General features: G+C 47.6%; 1 long non-coding RNA gene across 3 annotated transcripts in view; it reads right to left on the bottom strand.

Annotated features, from left to right (window-relative positions):
- Positions 1-15,955, bottom strand: part of LOC138728522 (uncharacterized) — a 43,353-nt gene extending 27,398 nt beyond the window's left edge. The window contains exons 1-3 of one of the 3 annotated variants that reach the window (XR_011338716.1): positions 15,825-15,955; positions 15,200-15,358; positions 2,691-2,947 (exon numbers count right to left, since the gene is read on the bottom strand). This is a non-coding gene — a long non-coding RNA (uncharacterized lncRNA). Of the gene's footprint in view, positions 1-2,690; positions 2,948-15,199; positions 15,359-15,498; positions 15,536-15,824 lie in introns of those variants that run through there. The other 2 variants (XR_011338714.1, XR_011338715.1) reach the window with 2 other exon arrangements.
- Between the last annotated feature and the right edge of the window lie 519 nt (positions 15,956-16,474).

The following is a 16,474-nucleotide window of genomic DNA, read 5'->3' as shown; positions in this document are numbered from 1 at the left end:
ATCATCAATCTGGGGAGAATAATTTAAAAGCAGTGCTGTGGGAGAGCGATGCAGGGGTTACAACAAGCATCTCCAGCCAGGGACAAGTGCTCTCCTCACTCCCCCCGCTTAGCTTCGAGGGGTGCCCAGGAACACATTTGAAATCAATGCGAGTTGGCGTGGATGTTCTGTAACGTTTTGTTTAAATTCTCTGCAGTGAGTTATGAGTGAGGTTTTTCTTTTTAGAAAATTAGTTTTTCTCTCCTGGATGCCATTTATCAAAACTAATGATGTCTCTCTGGTGGTGAGGCTTTCCCGGCAGCTGAGAAAGAGCAGCCTGCATTATCGGCTAGAGAGGGATGTAACACACCAGGTTTGTAGCCTCCCGGCAGGGAGAACACAGCTCTCTGCCAGTCCAGGTAACCACCAGGTTGGGCTCTGAGGCTGTACAAGCCATCCCAGAGAGATGAATTACAGAGGTTTCAAAGGTCTGAGCTGTGTTGAAACTCCTGATCTCTCCTACGAGCAGTGCTCATCCCCTGAGTGCCTGTGAGCCCACAGCCCTGAGGGGAGACCTCATTGCTCTCTACAACTACCTGAAAGGAGGTTGTGGAGAGGAGGGAGCTGGCCTCTTCTCCCAAGTGACAGGGGACAGGACGAGAGGGAATGGCCTCAAGCTCCACCAGGGGAGGTTCAGGCTGAACATTAGGAAAAAATTTTTCACAGAAAGGGTCATTGGGCACTGGCAGAGGCTGCCCAGGGAGGGGCTTGAGTCACTTTCCCTGGAGGTGTTTAAGGCACGGGTGGACGAGGCGCTGAGGGACATGGTTTAGTGTTTGATAGGAATGGTTGGACTCGATGATCCCGTGGGTCTTTTCCAACCTGGTGATTCTATGATTCTATGATGTCGGGGTACGGTGTGCTCAGCACTGCAGGATCCAGCAGGTGGGATCTGGCTGGAGAGCTTCACCAAGCCCTAACAGTCCCTCTCCCTTCCTGCCTGTGCTGATGTTTGCAAGTGCAGGCTGTGACAGCACCATGCCTCCGGTTCAAAAACTCATGACAGCTGACGCCACCAAATTCAGGTTTGCTGTCCAAAGTGAAGCCGGGTCCAGTAATTTCCTCGTGCAACCGGGTCTCACACTGGAAGCCCCTTTCTGGCCCCTGGGGCCAGGACTGGGAGCTGGTGCCACCCTTCACAGGGCCCTGCAAGTAGGATCAGTAGAAGGCAACGTAAAAGGATTTGCTCTGTTGAAGACCCTTCTGCTTTAGCCTCAATATTCTAATAAAGATGTGTTATAGACAGTACAGAAAAGCCAAAGAATTTATCAGCATTTGTCGATATTCCTAATGAAGCAGAAGATTCAACATGCAATAGAATTAGCCTACAACGAACCTTTACATAGGGCCCATCCTTCTGAGTCCAGAAATCTCCTGCCTATTCCAGTCCAATACCCTTTTGAGAAATGAGCCTCCCTCAAAGCCATTATCATTATAAGCTAAAAGGCCAAATGAGACAAAGTACTGTTGCTCTTCATCTGAATAAACAAATCATTTTCAGATCAAATGCATTAACAATTTATCATTCTAAAATCCAATCAAAAGGGAAAAACAACAATACAGAACATTGATTTCCTACAGCTTTATCTTAATGAAGTGCACATTCCCTTTGTAATTAGCTTTGGAAGGTTTTTCCCCCCTTTCCTCGAGCTAATGTGTTATTTGATTTCTATCCAAACGTTGCTAAATTGGAGGAAATTTCCCCAAAATGAAGTGGCTTTTGATAATGCAGGAAAATGTTTCCTCCCTCGCTTTGCTATTTTTTCCACCAAACAGCCATACTTGTACTGCAGATGATTCAACTTTATTGCATGGTGTCTTTGCAAGGATGCTTAAATCAATGCCACAGTCGCTGTATTCTGCACAATGTGCCATTTGTAAACCAGAAAATACAACCTCGCCACTTTTATCCTTTTCCTTACAGGCATCAAATATTAATTTCACTTATATTATTACAGGGAAAGTGGACCATGTTTTATTAACATTTCTAAAATTATAGATATTCAACCCAAAAAGCAGACTCCAGACGAGGCTCGGGAGTCTTCCACTCGCATTTTATTTGACTTAATTAAAAAGCACTCAGTTCTTTTGTGCACTAAAGTAGTTGCTGACATTGCAGTAGCCACTCAGTCTTTCAAACCAAAACTATTACCTGAACTTAATAAAGTGTCTGTTTAATTTATACATCCCTATGAACTCACCTGTCTCCCACAGATCCAACATAGTCCTTGCTAACGGCTAGCGAAGGCAGCACCCTGATGGCAAAGTCACCAACATTCTGGGGTAACTCAGCTGCCCCACAGCATCATTTCCATCACCTTTTATCTGCCTTCTTTGCCACTAATACCATTATCCAATATCCATGATCAAATGACCCACCGCGCATTGCTGGAAACACTTTTTGCCAGGCCACCTCTCTGCTCCTTCCCTAAATCTTTTAAATCTTCTTTAAATGATGCTGAACAGAGGACTATTGCCTTCATCCTGCTTCACTGAGTACTTGGTGAAATGCAATGGCTAATTTGATAGCCTCGTTTTATTTGAATATATTGCCGAGGTACGCAGCAATATCCATGTTAGAAAGTAAAGCCCCAAACCCTGCAATTATCAACTTATCCCTTATCAAAGCCTTTGTTCTTAATAGGAGACTCTCTGTTTTAACTCAAATTTTGGTCCTAGGCCTCATTAAATCTCATTTTGAGCACAGACCTGATCTGTCCTGGCTACGCAGAGCATCGATACCTGGAGGGAGCTGCAACTGCTCTGGCTCCAAGCAGGACTGGGACAAACCCTCTGAAGCTGTTTGCCTGAAATGCAAGGTTCTGAGCGGGTCTCTGGGAGCTGCACCTCCCCAAACCAGCAGTGGAAATAGTTGTGGGGTTGGATTTTTGTTTTTTCAACTCGCCCACTGAAAAGAGAACAAAGCCGTTCCCTAATACAGTTCGTGCATTTTATGGACCAAACAATTAAATAGGTTTTAAAACATCTGCTGACTGCATAATTCCATACAGGGGAGTGTACTCAGCGTTTTTAAACAGCAAGTGATACGAGATACCACTTAATAGTGCAAAACACCAGCAGTCCCGTTAAAATCAATAGAAAATTAGATGCTATGAAAATGCAATATGTGTCCAATTAGTTATAATTGGAGCAAATGGTGATGCAGATAAACTTCTGGAGGAAGATGTATTTGTCCAGAATGCTCCCTGCCTGCTTTCAGCACGGCGCGGTATCGGCAGTGGCGGGCTCTGCTGTATCCTATAGGATGAATGATGATCCATCTAATACACGTATGTTAACTGTTATCTAATTATGGAGTTGCTCTGAGCCTGCAGGACTGCTTTGGTGCACCACTGTGCATGGTGAAAAATGATCCTCTGTCACACTGAAACCTCCCTGTTGGACTTGACAAATTATGCCAGCAAACCTGTTTAAGGACTAAAAAATCCTTGGACACAGTGACAGGCAGAGAAAGATGCTGTTTGGGAGCAGTTATTTATTTATTTATCCAGCAGGATTTAAGAACTGCGGCTCAGTCCCAGGAATACTTTTCTCCCTGCCTGTCTGTTGTTATATCAGTTCAAACTCCTTTTCACCAATTATTTTTCAGGCTTCTTTCAACTCCTAAAAACTCAGCTGCATTGCAAAATGGGAACTAGGTTATGTGATTCTAACGCTTTATTTTTAACATCTTTGGTGCAACATATTGGCTCCCTCTTTGTTTCATCTTATGACTAAAGAAAAAGAGTAAAGATCCCATATTGCAGCAGCACAAAAGGTACATCCCCAGCCAAGCGTCGCGTCAGCCCCTTCACACCCTCACAGAGGGTGGAAGAACATCACTTGTAGTACAACAAACATCTTTAATTTGAGGGGGGCACTTTTTCATATAAATGCTATTAAGTGTCACTTGTTTTACCAAAACTATTGGCTCAGAGCTAAGAAGTAATAACCTTCATAGAATCATAGAATGGTTTGGATTGGAAGGGGCCTCAAAGCCCATCCAGTCCCACTCCCTGCCATGGGCAGGGACACCTCCCTCTGGATCAGGGGCTCCCAGCCCCATCCAACCTGGCCCTGAACCCCTCCAGGGATGGGGCAGCCACCCCTGCTCTGGGTAACCTGGGCCAGGGCCTCCCCACCCTCACAAGAAAACATTTCTTACTAAGATCTCATCTCAGTCTCCTCTCTTTCAGCTTAAAACCATTTCCCCTCATCCTCTCCCTGCCCTCCCTGATCAAGAGCCCCTCCTCAGCTTCCCTGGAGCCCCTTTCAGCACTGGAAGCTGCTCAAAGGTCTCCCTGGAGCCTTTTCTTCTCCAGGCTGGACAAGCCCAACTCTCTCAGCCCGGCCTCATGTGGCAGGTGCTCCGAAGTTCAAGTTTTATTCCCATTTTAAGTTAATAATTCAAATTACTAAAGACTCATGGCCACACACAAAAACCAACCAGCTCATGTTTATCCAGACTTTAAATCTTTTTGCATTGTTGGACACTGTTACTTACAACGTTAGGGGAACTGTCTCTCAAGAAAGCAGAAAAAAAAGAAGTGGCAGCTTTTATTTGTTACGCTGACTCAGCCGAACAGTGGAACAAGAAACGTTAAGACCCAATCCATAACTTTTGTGGCTGCTCAAAGGACGTATTCTTCCTCGACACTGATAAAAGTTTAATATGTAGTTGCCCGGGTTTTTAATAAACTTGTCAACAAAAGAGCAAGGCAAATTGATGGGGACCTTCCCAGGAATAAATTCAGTTTCAAGTAGGCCAAATGAGCGTGGAGGACAGGGAGGGGAAGGCACACAGGCGACTTTTGCTGGTCTTTGCAAAAATGGCACAATAGATTTTAGTGGGTGCGTCTTATTGTCTCAAAGACAAGGCTTTAGGACAAAGCTGGCTTAATTTAAAGAAAGCAAAGTGGTGCAGCTCCCCGTACATCACTGCCCTGCCACCGCTGGGGAAGGGACAACGCCCCAGTATAAATACATCTCTCACCCTGCCTGCCCTGTGGACCCTGTCCCTGTCCCACAGCAGATCCGCTCAGGGACAAGCTGCAGCATCACTCCCTGCTTTTTATCGCCAATCCCCTGTTGCACATATTTCAGAACATCCCCTCCAGGTACTGCCTGCACAGCCATCTCCTCTGCTTAGCCAAACTACCCTTGTTCCCTCTTTTCCCTTCAAATACCCAAAGCTGAGCTTAATACAAGCAATACACAGACCTTTTCCACTGCTGTTATGGGAGCTGGATCGCATTCCTGCAGCCTATAACTACACGCACCCTTTGTGTATAGGGACCACTTATATTGCATCCGCAGGGACAGAAGCTACACACGTTGTGCACCTTCTGCATGGTTAGGAGTGAAATTACTGCATGAGATTCATTATTTTCTACTAGCCTCAATCAAGCGGTGCCTTAAATTAGTAAGATTTGTGGGTTTTCTGTTAATTTGTTTACCCGAAGTAAATACAAATATTAAATCAGAGCTTCCAATAATCTCACTGCCAGCAAATTAACCCCCAGCATCCCAGAAGGGGACACTAGTACTTTATCTCAGCAACTCCTTGCGATGCTTTGCTTCCTGTCTTGCCATCTCCCTCCCAACACCTTCCTTTGCTTGGACTGAACAGCTTCAACAGCTGAAGGCCAAGTCCTGCCTCTGACCTTGGTTACTTCCCAGATTGGAAGTGCTGCCCCAGCCATCACGATGAACTTTATTCTTGATTGCTCTTAGGTCACTGAATTCCTGCTCCCATAGCTTTATCCGGCTCCCCAAATGCCAGGGTTGACTTGCCTATGTAAGGGCTTTGCGGGAATGGCTCCTGTCCTTACAGCTGCTGGGTGACTTCTGCAGTCGGTGGTCACGAGTCCCGCGCCTCTTGGCTGCCCAGATGCCACCTAATTCGGTCCCACCAGAAGGGCAGCTGAGAATGAGCACTATTTATAGCAGTTGTTCCCTGGTCTCCCCAGGCTCATCGGTCTGCCCAGGGCTTTTTTAGATAGCGGCACAGATCTGAGCGCAAGCCATATCTGGGCATGGTGAGGCGTTTACAGGCACGGCCGTGTGCTTCAGGAAAAAAAAAAGGAAAAAAAAAAAAAAAAGGAAAACCCTGCATCTGTTCGAGATGTCAGTCGCGCTGCTTCCCCTGAGCCCCAGCGCAGAGCTCGCCTAGTGAGCACTACCAGCAACCGCTCCAGCTGCTTAAACCTTTAGCTGTTAAATTGTCCTTTATTCAAGGCAAATCTGTGTCTGAAGGCGTTCCACTTGCACACAAGGATACCCACCATCAGCCTCTCCTCCATAGAGACCACAAGGCAAAAATACAAACTAAACCAGGGGTGTACGCTGATCCTGGTGAGACAGTGCAAGCAAAAATGCCTTCAGAGCATCACGGGGTGCAGCAGTGGTGAGGAGCAGGCGGCCCATGGGGACACTGCTCCACCTGCCCATGCAGGTGACCATCGACGCGCTCATGGCTGGGCCAGCCCAGGGGCTGCACTGGCATTGCACAAGCTCCCTGGCACTGGCAGAGTCACCAGCAGTGCGGCACTGCGCAGTATTGCACCCAGAATGACTACCAGCATCCGTGAGGCAGTGAGCATCCCCGTGGCACTGGAGCATCTCATGGACTGCACTGCCCAGCTCGCACCTGCTCGGATATCCCCCAGGTAGCTGCAGCCCCGCGAGGCCCTGGTTGCAATCTGGCCCTGGCCACCTCACTCCCTGCACCTGCTCAGAGGTGTTGGGGAGTCCAGACAGTCCCTTCCATTCCTGCATGAGGGCAGAGGGGGCACCGTCCAGTCAGGCTGTGCCATCTCCCCCAAACACACACTGGACATCACTGTACAAGCCAACAGCAAAGCAAGGAAGTCCTTACAAACTCACAATGAGCTCATCCTTGGGTAGTCGTATCAGCCTGGCTTGGTCCCCTCCGGGTCTTTAAGGCAAGTAACAGCTTCAGCAATTCAATGATGAGCACCTACTCTGTCTCTGGGGGAAACTGAGGCAGGGGAGCTACACAACTTGTCTGTAAGCCCAGCAAGCAGGCAGTGGAGCCCGTGCCCTTGACTTCCATCCTTGGAGCACTGGGCTGCTCTTGCCATCAGCCCCCACATCCCAGTGGGAAAGTATCTCACAGCATTGCTGCGTACTTGGCCGAGGTCAAGAGCAACTTCAGCATCAAGCAGCAAATGTTAAAGCTACCATCTTTACATACTTAAATCAGCCCTGGGCTTTCAGAGGAGGGATCAGAGCTGAGAAGCGAGGATATTTCTCTTGCGAGGAACACACCACCCCCTCGCCCACAGTCACTGCTAAGTGCAAGATGTGGTGAAAGTCTTTAAAAATAGATAGATTCCCAAGCAATTCATGCCGCTTGCATCTGGCAGGGCGAACCTCGCATGGAAGCTCTTGCTTACTGACTAAAAAGGATCGTTAGCAGCTTGAGGCTCGTGCAACCTTGACTGTCTCCTCCTCTCTTCAGGGCCTTCTCTTGTTCTTGGCCTAAACCAGTCCTGGGAAACACAAGGGAAGCCCTGCCCAGCTAGGCTAGTGTCAAAGGCAGGGAAAGATACTGCAGTGCAGTGCTGATCTCTCCTGCAATCGGACGTGCAGACTAGCCCGAATGCTGAGTCAGCACAATTTCTTTTTTGATTGGTTGATCTGAGTAACATACTTTCAATGTATGCTAAAGGGGCAGCAATTAATACGTTTTCCCCCTTTCCCCACCATTTGAAACCACTTTGAATCGAATGCACGAATCTCACCCCCAAAAGTCACTCTCTGGTCCTAAATATTCGGAGCCTCTTTCATTTTTAATTTAGGGCATTAAAAAAAAAAAATTTGCAATCTAAGCGATGCTCACTTTGATCGACTTGTGCTGCTGCAGCTAAAATATCTGTCCTGCAGGTCAATCTAATCATGCTTAATAGCAGTTTATTCTTCAACGCAACATTTTTCACGTTGGGTCGACAGTTTTAAATGAGATTGCTGATGCACCCCTTTACTAATGCTTTTACCAGGGCCAGCACATCCCTTGAAATACTTGTGCAATAAAATGCTTTATTGCTCTTGATGAATGCACTATTAAACTTGAATTGCAAACATGTCCCCCTCCCCCCCTCTTTTTTTTTTTTTCAAAAGAGGGTGCTGGAATTTATGGGACCACCTGTCTTCTGATATTAAGTAATAGTAACGACAGTAAGAATAGATCATCAATGTAGCTAACACACAAAACTGAAAAAAAGAAAGAAACCCGCTGGGAGAAACAGCATGGCACAAATTTGTCCCTGTGCTCTCGTGTGCGTGTGCAAAATATCCATCTTATACCTGCCGGTAGTTCCGCTTACATGCGGAGAATTCATCTCGAGAACGGCTGGGTTTTGTGAGGCATAGAATAGAAAAATTTAACTAATTTGGTCCACTGGATTTATGGCTTTTACAATACTCAAAGCTCTTCTTTCCACACCTGCCACTGCACAGTCCTGGCTTTGCGAGATGGATGGATGGGCGCACCTGAGCATCCCGGCGCTGCTGCGCGCAGCGGGTCCAACATAGCTGCTCCTCACAGTGCACCCACGACGGCACTCAAGGAGAGGATCAACAGTTTATAAAAAGCAAAAGAGAAGTGGCTTAATTCTAGCTACCAATTAGAGCAGACCTAGTGCATTGTAATGGTCACAGCTTTAATCCAAAGAGGTATAAAAGGAAGAAGAAGCTGCCACAGAGCAGAACGGCGCAAACCAGTTGCTGAAGGCCATCATCTGCTTCCACCAACACCAACATCATGGCTCTGCAGGGGCCACACGTGAACTCATTTCATTTTTAACATCACCCAAGCCTGGGTGCCACAGGACATGTTCCATGGCAAAGCCTCCCCTGCCACCTCCGCTCCCACGCTGCGAGACAGTGCTCAGAATTACAGCTTTGAAAATATTTACATAAAAAATAAATCTGAGCACTTAGCGACTTCCTAAAGTTAGCAATTCCGTGTGATTAACAGGCGTATTAATTCAGAGGTGGTGGGGGGGGAAGAGATAAAAATTGCATTAGGAATGCAGGTATCTGCTGTAAATCAGACCACGAGCACCTTCATGAGAGCAATGCTCAGTGGTACAGGAGTTTTGGTAAAATCTGTGCTGGGGAAAGAAAGGAAGGGAAGAAAGAGGGAAAGAAAATGGGAAAGAGGGAAAGAAAATGGGAAAGAGGGAAAGAAAGTGAAAAAAAACCAAGCAAGAAAAAGACAAGGAAAGAAGGCAGGAAAGAGAAGAAAGAAGGAGGAAAAGGAGTAGAGGTGTGGCAAGGGGGCAGCAAGGAAAGGAAGAAAATTTTATCTATAAACTATATAGAACATATAATTTAATGTTATACCCAGAATGGTTAAAATTGTCTTCATTTTTCATCCAGAAATTCAAGCTAACATTGGTGGTTTACAGGGGAGTGAAACTGCATCTCTGTTTGGGCACCAGAGCTTTCCTGTTCAGACTCAGCTTTTTTTTCCAGCACCCACCAGCTTTGTATTTAAATTGGCCCCCAAAAATGGGGCCTGACACCTCCAGGACCCACCCTTGCGGGGGCCTGGGAGTTGGTACCATCCTCGTGCAGGGTGGCAGCTGGTGGGGCTGAGCACAGGGGAAGCTGCATCCCCGCAGCCAGGTCATGGGAGACCCCACCGCACCCAGCCAGGAGAGCCCTCACTTTGTAGGGCTTGGTTTAACCAGAGCATCCTAAAATGCGAACGGGATGATGTGCAAATCAGCCATTCTCCAGCACAAACCTGGCCTCCCCAAAGCCACCTGGCAAAGAAAAGGCTCCTCTGCTCAGAAGGGGCTCGGTGCTTCCCATGCCTCCACCAACCACAGTATTTACTTTAAATAAATAAAAAAAAAAAGCTCTTAATAAACCCCACTGAATCTTACACATAGGAAATCTCCCTGATCGCCCAGTCTGCCTATTCACGAGTGCCTGCTTACAGTTAAATCCCCTTTGGCGCATGTGTAACAAGTGGCAACCGCGCTCTCCATGAATAGAGCCGGATAAAGTCTCTGCAAAATCTAAACTCGGTGTCTCACCCGATCTCCGCACCCAGGAGAGGATGCTGCGTGTGGTAAGACTTGATTAACCTTGGTGTGGGATGCTGAGGCATCACACCTTCCAAATGACGCCTTAGGAGCCCATTAGCCAAGAGAAGAGAGGTGTTGCGATCGCAAGGAGGTCCCTCAAAAGCAAAATGTTGCTTTCAGCTTCCCTGAAGAGATGGGAAAGTAAGTTTGGGGAGATAGGGAGTGGCTTTCCAAAGAGTTTGGCTTTGCCTGTCACTACAGGATGTTTGGGGCTGAGAACTTTACACCCTCAGACACGATTCCCATCTAGGCAGAACATTACACTTGTACTTAAACCGCGTATCTTTCACCTTGCTTAATTATTGTAGGATCCTGGAAAAACAGCTAACTATTTCACATTGGAAAAGGTTAAAAAGGAAAAGCGAAAACCAGCGAAGACTTCCAGAATTAAAGGAGCTGATTTTCCTTTTTTCCTTTGGGAAAATAATAGCTGCATATTCAGAGCACTCCTCTACCTTTAGCTGACTCGATGGCTCATCACACCAACAAGGATGATCCCCCTCTCTCCAGTTTTAAGTACAAAAAGTTTTCACATGGGAAAGAGTCAAAAAGTGGAATTTGCACATTAATTCAAAGCTAAAACACTGCGCACCAGGATCACAAGTGTTGTATCCTTTTCCTCTCTCTTCTCCCACCCTCCATCTCCTTTTGTTTTTCCTAGATTTAAAGACCAGCCAGCTCAGCTTGCTATCTAGCCTTATTTTCAGGAAAAAAAGGGTTGACGGGAAAGCAGGAAAAAGGAACGATTGGCCTGCATCCCTGTGAAAACCCAGGAGTGGACAGCCAGCTTTCCTCTGGCATCGCCTTTCAAAGCCCATGCCGCAGTCAGCATATTGAATATTTAATGTCCTGATGAGCATTTCCACCTGCTGACACAGGCAAAGTGACAGAACAATACACGCGCTGGAACAAGATCATCAATTGACTCCCCAGTCGGTCTACCAGGTCAGGCAGTTAAAAAAAAAATAATATAAAATAATCTGTCTGTCTTTCTCCCCTGCTTTGCCCAGGGTCACACATTGCTCCTCTGAGAAGGGTTCCCACCTGAAATACATACTTCTTTACATTCCATAGCTTGCCAGGTTCATATGGGCATATAAAGAAGTATGTCTCTCAAGCAGGTAGTTTCAATATGCGCATTTATATGGTCACAGGAGGAAAAATAGCGCTGATTTACAATTTACAGCCCGAGAGTGAGTTATGGCTCAGTTTAAACCAGCAGACTTTCCTCCTGCCCAGCCCATGTGCAGAGACATACACCTCCCCCCGGCTCCCACTCCTTGCTGGTAATCCCAGGCTTTGCCCTCGGCAGGTGATGGATTTTGGTCGCTGGGAAGAGGAGCTGGATAATTCAGCGGACGCAAAGCGGCAGCGGTCCGGTGGCTGCCCTGGCAGGGGCTCTTTGTCACGTAAATGGCACAGAGTCAAAAGCTAACCTCCCACTCTACCTAAAAAGTAGGTGTTTCATTTAAAATCATAGACTTTCAGCAATTAAAAAGACCAAAATGCAGTTCAGTGGAAGGGATTCGCTTTCTATGCGTATAGATACAATTTTAGATAAAGTCATATAGGGGAAAGTTGAATATGATATTAATTCCCAGTTGCTTCCATCCTGCAATTTGGAAACAAAAAGCCAATTTGTGTTCAGAAAGCCAAAAATCAAATGCCCAGCTACTGATTTACAAATGACACTGGGAAGGACTGCTCCATTTGCCAGAGTAAGAAAACTCATCAGCTCCAGACAAGCAATTGCTTTCATCAGTAAGTAGAGATTAAAGCATAGGAAGAAGAAAGCATCTTACCTAGTGAATCCAATGATTTTTCCTCCACTGGTCACTGTGAGCGAGACACTACCTCGCAGATAAGCAACCGCCAAAAAACAGCACACGCTTTTGGGGCAGTTCAGGGTATTTAAAACCAAAAATAATTAAAAATCGCTTCTAATAAGTCATCCGGTTGAGCTCCGCGCCACCTAAGGGTTTTCATGGAGACACCTGCAGATATGCAACAGAAAAGGCAGCCAGAGCCAGGTGCCAGGAGCTCAGGCCAAAGTCTTTCTGAGTTATTTCCACAGCCCCCATGGGATGCGCGCCCGTGCACGCTGCCGCACGCCTGTGCACCCATGGGACTGGGTCCCGCACGCAGCCACTGCCTCTCCCCCTCTCCCTCGCCTCCTCGCAGCCGCGCTGAGCTTTAAAGCTCCATGAACAATGTGGGCCGAGTGGCAGGGCTGCAAACGCCGCCCGGGCTGAATAGGAGACTATTATAGGCAGGATTTAGGCAGGGAGGTCACGCCGGGCACTGCCTGCTCGCTGCCTGCACGCTCAGCACGGCGGGCAGGACACGCACACCTGCATCCACCACCCCTCGCCCTGTCACCGCTGATCGATACCAATTTACAGGCAAATGCAGAATGGCTGCCTTCGTGTTAATGAATTTTACCGTTTCTCCCAGTCTTCTAATGAACCCTTTAAAGAGGGTTTAAGTAAACTTAGCAAGTGGCAAACTAAGCGCTTTGGAATACCTAATTGCATCGATGCTTTTCCACTGCTTTTAAAATATCACTGCCAGCTGGGAAGTAAATATTTCCCGGCGCTCCATCGACTTCTCGCACCACCAAAAAGCAAAGGCCGCGCAGAACCGGAGTGTAAATCCACTGTGCTCAGCACCCAGCCTCCAAAAGGGCTTCATACCACTCGTGCAACACCAGCACACGCCTCGGTCCTGGCTCCGGGCAGCTCCCCTCCTCATTCCCAGAGTCTGTTGGCCCTTTTCACCACCATTATTTCTCTCATTTCAAGGCAAATTTCAACCTTTAGTTTGGATTAAGGGGAAGAGAGATGGAGCTGTGGTACCATTGTAATGCATGACTGCAGTGAAATTAAAGCAAAGGGAGAGCTGAGGAGTGCAAGGGAAAGTCTGAGTGCTTAAGATTAAAAAAAAAATCCGGAATGGAAATCAAAGTGCTGGTGGGGGGTTTTGCACAGCCAAGGCCCTCCATGGTATTGAATTTCCTTCAGACAGACAACAGTAGGACAGCTACTGGTCTTCTTGGCCCATTAAATATCTGCAAATCATACCAATTTGCTTTCTTCAAATGCATTTGGCATAGGCTGTCCTGAACGGTCCCCAGCTTCGGCAGATGAGTGGGACAGTGGCTGTAGGCCACTCAAGAGAGCGCTGTGGTAGATCTAAAAAAATGACCTTTAAAATCCCGACTATAACTGAAGACAATGACACAACCACAGCAGCAAAGTTCATCTTAGAGATTTAAATTTGCTTTGAGGCTGTGTGGAAGCTCATGCTTTCCAGGATTGTGTCTCTTGGTGGAGGAGCAGAGAAATGGTGTGATGGTGCTTTTAACAGTGACACCAGAGGCATCCTGTGGTTCCCATCCCGCAGCTACCACCAAGAGCAAGCGGTGGTGGGCGAGCATCATCCAACATCCTCAACCCACCTCAGCCTGCTGAGCTCCTGGGCTTGCAGGAAATCACACGCAAGAATATTGTAGCTCTTCTGGGGAGAAAAATGGATGGAGACCTAGATAGTGCAGAAGCAAAGGAGCAAATAAAAGGGAAGGGAAGAGCCTGAGGTACTGCCTGGAGGCGGATGGGGAAGGAGGATGGTGGGAGGGATGGGAAGCATGGTGACATATCCCTGCTCTGCCCCAGGCTCGAGGTGCTGCTCAGGTCCAGGTGACAAAGTCAAGCTGGAGCTGTGCAGCACAAAACTTTGGGGACTTTTGAGACAGACCGTATTTCAGGCTAGACACCGGAGAAAAGAGAGGCAAGTGTGGCCGAGGCAGAGGCGTGTGCTCACCTCAGTGCAGCCAGAGGCAGAGGGGCTGGGCTGGGCGCAGGACTCAGTCCTTGGGAGACACAGACACAACCATCCACTTGAGAGAAACCCAGCGATTAAACTGACAGCACAAATCACAGATTTCTGCCTATACAATTACACACGATTGCTGAGCGTACACTCTCTCTGACACAGACATATGCATGTATCCATACCCTAAACATAGCCTGGAGATGTGTTGTGTTTGGCTGATCCGTTACACCTGCTTATATATAGCATTTATATACCTATGTATAAAGATGTGTAAAATATACATATGCATGCTATAAAATACCTAAATTTGTATGCGTGTGGGCATGTGCCACAGTATCCATCTCACAGTACTGATGTCTGTATATTTATGTGACTAGGTATCACCACTATCATATAAAATATAATGACCATAGTCAACTCTGAGCTGCAGAAGCAATAACAGTCGATTGATGTATGAAGTGTAACCTGAATTCCAAACCCTTGCAGGGAAAACCTAACTTCTCCTCCTCCTCATATTCCATTTCCAATCATCCACAAACCATAAGCCTGTAATTAATGCTCATTTCTCGGCATTTTAACAGTTAATCACCACAGCATTGAGATCATTGCAAGTTAGGCTAAGTTTAACCACATTTCACCCTTTTACTCTGGCTGATATTAGCTCATAGCATTAGTTTGCTGCAAATAAATAAATAAAATCCCGATCCCCCCAGGTGTCATTAACCAGCCTGTGTCTGAATTAGGCATTTAAAGGCCGGTTTAACCTTGCAGAACGGTTGCATGTCAAAGTTCTAACATTTCAGTTCAGATTATTCTAGTGCACTGCTTGCTCTGCAGTTCGTTAGGCTGATTTTTTATTTTTTTTTTTTTTAAATGCAGAGTATGGCAGAGCAGAACAAAAAAAAGAAAAAAAAAAAGGGTGGGGGGGTAGGGTGATGGGGTAGGGTTGTGGGGAAGGTCTCCTAACCCATCCACAGATTAAACACACACCCAGCACATCCCCGCACAGACACACAGAGCCGGTCACACGGATGCAAAAGCCCACGGTTAAGTCCCCGGGTAAGTTGGATGGGCACTCAGTCCTGCGTTGGCCAGAAAAAGTGTTTGAAAACGAGCTGAGCTGGTAGCGGTTAAAGGCAAGGCAGGGAGCAGAAGAGAGGGGGAGAGAGGAAAGAAGAAAAAAAAAAAAAAAAAAAAAAAAGACATACCAGTTAGGAGCTTCTGTTGCAGCAGAGGACTCACCAGAGCACTAGCTGAAAGCTGAATCAGCTTTCGAGAGTTAGGGATGCATAGAGGAGGGTCATGGAATCACAAGGTAATAATGCGCTTCATGCTGCAGCCGTCAGCCTTCTCCTTATAGCCAATCTCTAATGCAGGAAGGGAAAAAGAGAGCAGGCCCAGGAACGGTATTAGTCCTCACTTGGAGGAGGGAAAAAAAAAAAAAAAAAATCGGGAAAAAAAAAAAAAAAAAGCTGAGGCAAGGCGTCCCCTCCCCATCCACCCTTACCTCGCCCCACGCCGGCTCCGCTCCGGCTCCAGCCCCCGCGGGCGCCTCCCGAGCCGGGGGGAGGCGGGGGGGGAGAGGAGCGGGGCTCCGGGGAGGCAGGGGTTAACGCAGCCCTGCCCGCCCGGCTTGCCGCACACCTTGGTGCGAGGGGGATGCGCCTGCAGAGGTGCCTGCGCCCCCCCCCACCCCCCCCAACCCCGCTCCTCCCCGCCGCCCCCAGCTCCATCCCGGGGGATGCACACGCACCCCGGAGGATGCACACGGGGTGGGGGGGGGGAAGGTGCGGAGGGGAGGGGGGGATAGAGCCGGTGAGAAGGCGAGTCCACCTTTCCAGTGCTTATATACCCAGCGAAGCATCCGAAACACGCACTGGGCGAGTGGCCCCTGCTCCTGCTCTTCCCTCCCTGACCATATTTAGTCAAGCACTGCAAAAAATAGCCTGTCAGCTGGAGGCTGCTGAGCAGTATTTGGACTTCAATCGCTCCTCGCAGCCCATTGACTACTGGTCCTGCAGGGTCCTGACTCTGCCTTTTTTTTTTTTTTTTTTTTTTTTTATCCCCCTCTGCTATTTTTAGCCAGGCCAAATCAAGAGGGAGCTCATCTTACTGTACTCTCCGCTGGCCCGAGGTTTCGCAGGGTCCTGGCTATGTTTGGTAAGCGCTGGCGTTGGGAGATGAGGAGCGGAGACCTTGTCCGTACCAGAAGACCTTTGGCTCCCTCATATATTTATTCTTTTCCTCCCCTTTTCCCTCTTTCATCTGTATTTCTTCCTCCACCACAGAAAGGTATCCAGGCGAAAAGGTTGAGGGATCCTGATTTTCACCTTCCAGGGGGAAAAACTGGGATTCAAACACCTCATAGGATCATCATAGAATAGTTTGGGTTGAAAGGGACCTTAAAGATTATCTAGTTCCAATCCCCCTTCAATGGGCAGGGACGCATCCCGCGAGATCAGGCTGGGACCAAGTCCCTCACC

Source organism: Phaenicophaeus curvirostris, chromosome 18 (genome assembly GCF_032191515.1).
Source record: "Phaenicophaeus curvirostris isolate KB17595 chromosome 18, BPBGC_Pcur_1.0, whole genome shotgun sequence".
Classification (NCBI taxonomy): domain Eukaryota; kingdom Metazoa; phylum Chordata; class Aves; order Cuculiformes; family Cuculidae; genus Phaenicophaeus; species Phaenicophaeus curvirostris.
This window is presented reverse-complemented; position numbering and strand designations above follow the sequence as displayed.